Here is a 9,295-nt window from a genome sequence, read left to right on the forward strand (position 1 = left end):
ACCCAGCATAGTGATTAAGTAGGTTGTGAAGAAATAGTGTTTAGATCTGGGGAAAAGGAGCCCAGGCTAAGCTCCATCTCCATCAAGGCCTGATGTGAAAGCCCGTAAGGGGACAATGAGGTGAAGGTTATGCATCAAGAGTGTGATAACTTCAGGTAGTCTATTAGGTTACTGAGTCTGCGATCCCAAGAGTTGGGAGTATTTTCTGTTTTTCATAAGCGAACTCTAATTTAGATCTGTGTGTAGCGAGTATTTTGTTATCATAGCCGTTTAAGACTTTAGAAATGACTGGTCTGGGTTTGGATAGGGCTTTCTGCACTCTTACCCCATCCTGTGAGCTTGTTCAATTAATAGTGGACAGCCCTCAGGATAGCTAGATCTAGTGCAGTTAGTATGATTTCACGGATTCAAGAAAGTTAAGAAGTTTCAGAGTCTGTAAATGGCACATGCAAGAAAAAGCTTAGAGTATGTGTAGAGTATGGGACCAAATATTGGTGACAAAACCAGGCACTATTCTATATATAATATTGGGAAAATTCAGTCCTACCTAAAGAATGTCTATCATCTGCCAGCGTCTGCCTGCCCAGGCCCAGTGATATACTATTGCTGTTGCTGCTGTTACACTGCTTTGACGGTCCTTATTCTAGGGGAACTTAAAAAAAAAAAATCTATGATGAAAAGGGAGTCTAGAAGGTATCAGGAACCTCCCCTTTTGGGAACACCCCCCTACGTTGTTCCGAATCAAAAAAGGCCCTCAAATTTTGTTCATGCCAAACTGCTGGAAAATGAAATTTGTTGCCTAAAAACAAAGGCAGCAAAAACAAAACAAAAATGTTATTCAAAGCAATTTTGCTTGCCACGCACAAGTCTAATTGCCACCCCGTGAGCTGATGTTGACTTTTCCCGGAAGGAGGAGCTAGAAGAGGGCCGCCTGTAACTGTGCAAGGAAGACCACAGAGCCTTCCTCTCTGCTCGAACCATTCTCGTTCCATTCTCCTCATCAACAAGGCATTTTCATCCACACAACTGCCGCTCAATTCGGACCATTCTCTGTAAACCCTAGAGATGGTTGTGTGTGAAAATCCCATTAGATCAGCAGTTTCTAAAAACTACTAAGACCAGCCAGTGGTCTCAACATCTTTATAGTTGATCCAGGGATGCACACCTCATGATTAGGGGGGTCTACCCCTAAACTACCACAGTGGCGTTGCTGGGGGGCTACTGGGACCGAAGCCCAGAGTCTAAGCCTTAAAGCATACTTTAGCCCCAGAGTCTCAATTTGGGCTATGGGCCAACTGAGGAGATTATAGATCTCTTCTCACATGGGCTGCTGGGCCCCCCTCTGCACTAGTGGGCCTCCAAGAGCGTGACCTGCACCTGTGGCCCCACAGGACCCTGATCCTTACAAGCAGGCAGGGAGAGCCCAATCTAAAGTTACAGGCACAAATAGAGGGCCTTAAGTGTCATCCCCATACTGGGCTCCAGGGGCTGTGTTATTCCTAAACTTGGTTGAATGGGCCATGTCCCCTCCCCAAAACTGAGCAACATGGGCCCTGTACCCCACAAACAAGAAGGAAACATATAAGAAGAAGAAAAGACAATGAGTGATAGAGAAAAGGACCAAATACTTATCATACTGCCTTCTGATAAACAAAAGAATGTCTCAGTCTTAATCACACAGCTGGTCTCTCTGATTAATGAAAATTTATTAGCATTGCCATGAAGAATCAGACTGGTAAACAGACATCAAAACACAATATGACTCACTTTACTGGCTGTGGCTGTAATGAGCTTTTGCTGTGGAAATGACCTGTGGTATTACCAAAATTTCCTTTGATTTTATTAGGTTTGCAGTAATTAGGACAGGGCTGAAGCTAGGGTCACTGATGCCTGGGTGCAAATCTTTTTTTGTGGTGCCCCAGGTGGGTATGGCTATATTACTAACTCCTCCCTTTAACTAACATAACCCCTCCAACCACACCCATTTTCTATTGCGACCACTCCACCTTTTTGGGCCCTTCAACTTCACCATGTAACATGTCACTCACTTCCCACAGTGGCAGCTTTGCCCCCAAACAGCTTGTCAGTGCCATCTTTGCCACAAACAAATTACCTCCAAACTTACCAATGCCATCTTTGTCCCCAGATTGCCATCTTTGTACCCAAATAGTTTGTCAGAGCTATTCTGATTCTAAATGGGTTGTCAGTGACAAATTTGCCATAAAAACAGAATTACAATGAATCTGTCACCTGGTGCTCTGACTTTAAATGAGGCTATGGCTAGCTCCTTTGGGGCACACTATATTTTTAAAGAGGTTATTTTGAGCAAAGTAGATAACAAGGAAATTTATGATATTAGAACCGCAGAGAGTTCAACAATAGTAAAAAATTATTTGACAAACCCAGTGATTTATTTACATTTAGACACTGAAGGTGGTACACGTAACTCCCATAAATATCTACTGAGCCTGACAGTGATATTGTATAACTCCCATCAATATATATTGAGCCTGACAGTAGTATACCACAACTCCCATCACCACACCCAAAACAGTATAACTTTTATTAATATATAGTGATATAGACACTGAAGGTGTTACATTGTATCTCTTATGATTATATAGCAAGGCAGACACAGAAGGTGATACAGTATAGCTCCCATTACTACATACTGTGCCAGACATTGATGATAATACACCATAACTCCCATCACTAAATACTGGACTAGGCACTGATGTTGGTACAGCATAACTCCCAAATACCACATGAGTTTTAATTATATGTGCTGGGCCATTGGTGCAAGCTTTTCTAGTTTTTACACCAAGCAGTGTCCAATTATATATTGTGAAAGACCAGTTTAAAAATCTAAAAGGACCAGCTACACCATGAATGCAGAAGAAACAATAAATAGCTGGCCTCTTAGAATGCACAATTAAGAATATGAATACTGATTCATCACAGATCAACAAATTCATATTTTATAGTGTAAACAAAGTTAGAAGCAACAACAAACAGAAAACTTCCAGAGTATGATCAAGTGAAAAATGCACATTAGTATTCATTGACCCACACAGCAGGTATAGGTCACACACCTCAAAGGCCAGCACTTGCACCCAGATTGCATACACCAGAATTGCTGCAGCACCCAGATTGAACTCAAATAACTTGCCCCAGCACCCAGATTGCACACATGGGACTTGCCACTTTTCTTTCTCCTCCTCATTATCTCTCCCCTATATGTTTCTCTTTATCTCTCAATTTTCTTACCTTTCTCACTATCTACCCCCCCTTCTTAATCGCTTACCTTGCTTAAGTCCTGTGGTGGGAGGACCTCACTGCTCCATTGAGATGAGTGCCGGTTCATTGCTGAGTATTAGGATATGATGTCATGTTCTGGCGCTCAGCTTTAAGAGCCGGCACCGCGATGGAGCAGTGAGACAGAGGCCTCTCACCTCCTCAGTCAGGGCCACACCGAGGCAGGTATCAACAGGGAACGGAAGAGGGGGGTGCTTGTTTGTGAGAATGTTTTCAGCGACTGCTCAGCACCCGCCTTGGTACGTCCCCTGAGTTAGGATGTGTAGGCAGAGCATGTTTTTCTGTGATTCTTAGAAACACTTAATGCGTAAATGCATTTGAACAGTTAGAGATCGTATTTTGGATTTGTCTCTTGGGACTAAAATTGTTTGCTTGTCAGGATGTTTAAGGGACTATATTTTTAGTCTTGAATGGAGCTCAATGTGTGCCTTATGTTTCTTCTGTTTTGATGATTCTGACTAATATATGATAATCAAGGATGGAATCCCAGTAATTATCTATTTCAACAGAGCTCTAATCTGACACATCCACAGATCTATAGAATAAGATCATGTAAGTGGTGCGTTTTAGAGCTTTCTAATTCTATACACTATGAATGTTAAATGACAGAATGTGACTGATAAAAATCTTTGCGTTACATGAACGAACTTACATTGAGAGGTGACATTATTAAAATGTAGGTGCTTTTATAAAACAGAAATTTCTCTTTAAATTTGACTTCCTCACCTATTGTTTCTGTAAATCAGATTGGTATGTTATATCCTGTCTAGTCATTGTACCGGGCTACAAAATATGATGGCGCTATATAAAACAATAAATAATAATAATTGTATTTTGACATAAAGCTGTGTATGTTTTTTTTTCATTTACCAAGCACAATAACATCCCTATATGGTTTTTTTTTAGACACAGAAGGATACACTGCAATATTTATAGTTGTTCTTTTGTGTGTGCTATATGTAATTGTGTGTCACATGTGTTATCTGTCAACACAAGGTTACAGGGAGTAACTGATGTCATTGAGAAAGAGTGAGGCTATGAGTGAGGCAAATCAAAGGAAAGGGAGGGTAGCGTCTTGGCGTTTAGATTACATTTCAAAGAGTTCTGTGTTTAAGTGGATCGCAGCTTGTCTTTAAAGACTGTGATGGAATTACAGAACAACCATTCCTGGATTAACATTTACACATCATTGTTTTATTAAAGAGATTTCAAAGTAAGACTCGATTTCTAAGGACCTTAATGCATTCACTTTTAAGTTCCCGAAAGGGAGTTCCACTGTTTAATTAAATAATTTGTTACAGATTTCCATATTAGTTTAGTTCCAAATGAATGTTAGTTTGTGCATGTCCCTATAATCGTGTCATTTCACGTTTGAGACACCAGCTTTCCAGTCCAATCTTGGAAACTTAAAAATAAGGCAACTCCTGAAAAACGTATACGTGTTAAAAAAAAATATATTTTATTTACCAGTGTACTGGGTTACACAATGGTTATTTTCCGCAGCTGTTGACTGTAAACTGGTCAGCACTAGGCAGCCTAATGCTGTCAGCCAGTTGGATATAAGGAAGATGTGTCTATAGTTATATCGATGAATAACTATACATTCTCGTGTTACCAGCAAGCCAAGGAATTGCCCAAGATTTGTGTCATAGTTGTTTTGGAGCTTAATTAATCAAATGTATTGAACTACTGATTGATGTCAATCTATGGGAGGATAACCTGGCCATAAATCCAGACCTTTATTAAAGCACAAGAATACCGAATGTCACATTAAATATAATAATGATAGATCAATAAATTGCTTAAAGAGAACATGTTACTAAGAATACATTAGCTAAACTAACCAACTATTCCTTCTAAACATTTTCCAGGTGTGTACTCAAGCAAATGACTCAAAATATCAAGATTTTATATTATCTGCCTATGACAACAAATGCATCCTACCAGATATATTAACTTCTGGTTTTAGGTACTCCACTCGCATTATTATAAGTATAGTAATGATTGCAAGTACTATAGAATGTGAAACTGAACAGTATACTGTAAAATGCTTGGTTTTAAGTTTTAATGAACAGTTTAATAAACAGTTCAATGATTTGTATGCACTTAAGAACATAGTTCCTGTCAGGATTGGGTTTGGAGCGTAAGAGCAGAAGATGCTATCTCTTGCTGGCAGTGGCGACTCTAGAAACAATATATAGGGGGGGCACACAAGATACCACAGTCAAACTGGGGGGGGCATTCATAATTTCCAAAAATGTTTGAAATAGATCACAGGTTGCATACCCCAAAGCCAGCCCTGGCGTCCACACTGCCCACACAGCAATCACACTCCTATCATACCCAGGCAACCAGTAAATGCTGGTACCTAGGCATGATGGGACTGTGCTTGCTGTGAGCAATCACACTCCTATCATCCCAAGTCAGCCAGTGCAGGGTGGCTGTAAGTGATGTGTAGACCCCATACTGCTGGCAGCATCAATACACAAGGGGGGCAGCTAGCTAGGTTTCGGCATGCACTGGCTGACTTGGCATGATAGGAGTGTGATTCCTAACAGCAATCAAAGTCCCATCATGCCTAGGTTCCAGCACTTACACATCCAACCAGTAAATGCTGGAACCTAGGCATGATGGGACTGTGATTGCTGTTAGCAATCACACTCCTATCATGCCAAGTCAGCCAGTACATGCTGGTACAGGGGTGGCTGTAAGTAATGTGCAGACCCCATACTGCTGGCAGCATCAATACACAAGGGGGCAGCTAGCTAGGTTTCAGCATGTACTGGCTGACTTGGCATGATAGGAGTGTGATTCCTAACAGCAATCACAGTCCCATCATGCCTAGGTTCCAGCATTTACTGGTTGGATGTGTAAGTGCTGGAACCTAGGCATGATGGGACTTTGATTGCTGTTAGCAATCACACTCCTATCATGCCAAGTCAGCCAGTACATGCTCGAGGTGCGGCCCGCGTAAGATCGGTTGCCCCGACTGCCGATCTTACGCGGGCTGCACCTCGAGGTCTCGCGGGCCGCATTTGGCCCGCATGTTGGACGCCCCTGCCTTATCACTTTCTAACCCCCTCTCCCTAACTTATCACTTTCTAACCCCCTCTCCCTCCCTTATCACTTTCTAACCCCCTCTCCCTCCCTTATCACTTTCTAACCCCCTCTCCCTACTCACTATCTACCCTCCCTCTTTGTAGTTGTCTCACCTTTAGGTCCAGCGACGGGAGCACGAGGCTTCTGTCTTCGTTCTCTGCTGCGGTGGCCGCTGCTTCACCACTGAGCGCCGAAATATGACGTCATATTTCGGCGCTCAGGATGAAATGCCGGCACCGTGACGGAGGTAGAGGCTTCGTGGAGGAGAATGGGGGGCGCCGAGCGGTTGCTAGGCGCCCCTCTCTCTCCTCTGCAAAAAAAAAAAAAAAAAAGACGGGATTTAAAGTCGCATTGCGACTTTATTCCAAATTCGACAGGGGGGCAACAGGGGGGGCAAGGATTAACCTAGGGGGGGCAATTGCCCCCCTGTAGCGACGCCACTGCTTGCTGGGCACCCCTTACCAGGTGGTCCACAGAGGAAAATAAGTAGGACACCCTGGTAGGAATGGGAGCACGAGAATGCAAAGGGTAATCCAAAAGCAGGTTTCAATGCAAACAACAGTTCACAGGAAGTGATGAATGACCGGTTATAGTCACTGGAAAAACAAATAGGGAGTTTGACACGGTTCTGGAACAGCAGCAACACCAGCAACTGGAGGTCCCACATCTGGTACTGGAGGTGGTTGATTCATTGCTGGAGGTTGTACCAGGACCGGTTATAGTCCCTGGAACTGGGCTTGTAAGGCAGCTTGGTTGTCTTGTATGCCTTGTGCCGTGTGGGATATTGTGGTAAGATGCTGAAGCAGTGCCGGGATAGCATCACCCATCCCTGCTAGCTCCATATGTGGCTCCAATGTATTGTCAGGATTGAGTTTGGAGCGTAAGAGCAGAGGATGCTATCTCTTGCAAGGCACCCTTACTAGGTGGTCCATAGAGGTAAAATAGGACACCCTGGTAGGAATGGGAGCACGAGAGTGCAAAGGGTAACCCAAAAGCAAAGTCAGGAACAGTCCAATAGATCCAGGCAGGCGGCATTCAGGAAAAACGCTAATCCAAGCAAGGGTCAGGAAATAGACAAATAGGGAAGCCAAAGGTCAGGTAATGCATAATCCAATGTAGGGCCTGTAGCAAAACAAACAAAGAAGAACTGGAATCTGGAGTCCTAAAGCACACAGGAACCAAAGCTCTGGAGCACTGGAACAAAGTAGTTCACAAGTGGCTGCGCTCACACGGGTGTGGATATGTGGTAGAAAGAGAAACACGATGCAATATGTCTCTTAAAGCTTATTTTTTACAAAATGGAATTGCTCACTCCTTAGCGCATAGGTGGTATGATCCCCACCAAGGATATAGTGGTGGCTAACAAGGTACTCTGTCTTATAAAGTACAAAAAGTCCAGGAGCAAGATAAATAGTTAAAAAAAAAAACATATTTATTCTAAACTTTCAGTAATAAAGAACAATAAAAACAATAAAAGGTTAATAAAAATATAAAATAACACACAAACACGTTTCGCCTAGCAAAGGCTTCCTCAGAAGAACTTATGAGCTAAGGAGTGAGCAATTCCATCATTGCTCACTAAAATGTAACTGAGGACACTTCAGACTGCTCCAAAAGTTGTTGCCAAAGAAATCCCAAGACGAGGATTATATTGCCCAAGCGCACACTTTGGGGGTAACTGAAGAAGCCCCCACTAAATTTGAGTAGCCCCTTGCGGCCTTCATTTTGTAAAAAACATGCTTTAAGAGACATATTGCACTAATGTGTTTCTCTTTCTTCCACATATCCACACCCATGTGAGCGCAGCCACTAACCCCCTTGTGAACTACTTTACCTGTCTAAGCTAAGAAGAGGAAACCTTCTGCTGCTATATTCACAATAACCTTGTTTCAATAAGGACTTTTTATTGTTCCCAGTCACCGCTAAATACTTTTACTGGTTTATAGTTGATATCCTTAAGCCTTTTATGCCTTTTAGTGATTTATTGTTAGTTTTTTTATTGCTTTTAGCGTTTAGCTTTTATCCTACCCCTTTTAGTTTACTGGAACAAAGTGGTAACAGTCTGAGGGGTCTTTATGGTGCTGTACTCCTCCCCTGTGCTGGACAAGCTCCTCACTGGATTGGTTACCAGAGGGGAGTGCTTCCACAGCACCTCGCTCACTGTTTCTCTGCATGGACATAATTGGTGGATAGTTGATGGTGGAGGCTGGCTTTACTTCCCCTCCACAGGTGTACAACGTTCTGCTGAAGTCTAGGCAACACATGGAAATCTTCCCTGGGGTGTCCTGCAACTTGAGGCCACGGCTTCGGCCTACTCCGCGATCATGGAGCTTTTAGGAGGCCTGTAGAAACGGATGACAAATGGGGAGAACAGGTATGGGTGAGAGGGGCATCACAGTTCCATTTATTATATGATCCATGGGCGCCTGGATGGAGGGTACTTGCCCCCTTCTCCCTGAAAATTCAAAGAGGCCCACTGGAGCAGCAGCATTGTTTACAGTAGACATAGAGAGCAGAAAAACACATGGTAGTGTCACTGCAACAAAAAAGCTTTTATTTAATTCTGTAAAACCTTTGCTCTCAGAGTGGTTTGGTCTGCTCTCTTCCTGTCCCTCTAGCTGGTCTCCTGCCCTTCGTTCTGTCAGCTGCTTCTTCACAGACACCGGGTAGAGACACAGTTTGGATGCTGCAGGCACAAGGTAGTTTATTTTAAACATATATTGCAGCCAGGGTTAGTTAATATTCCAGCTATTGAGAATACATGTCTCATGACTCCCCGCCAGTCTGGTATGGGAAAGTGAGGACTCAACAACTGGAGCGCCAAAGGTTAGCTTTAATATCATTACTACAGCTGGTGGCCTACACTACACTAGGCTGGTGG

Source organism: Sceloporus occidentalis, unplaced genomic scaffold (genome assembly GCF_023333645.1).
Source record: "Sceloporus occidentalis isolate IW3139 unplaced genomic scaffold, rSceOcc1.0.p SCAF_11, whole genome shotgun sequence".
NCBI classification, from domain to species: Eukaryota; Metazoa; Chordata; class Lepidosauria; order Squamata; family Phrynosomatidae; genus Sceloporus; species Sceloporus occidentalis.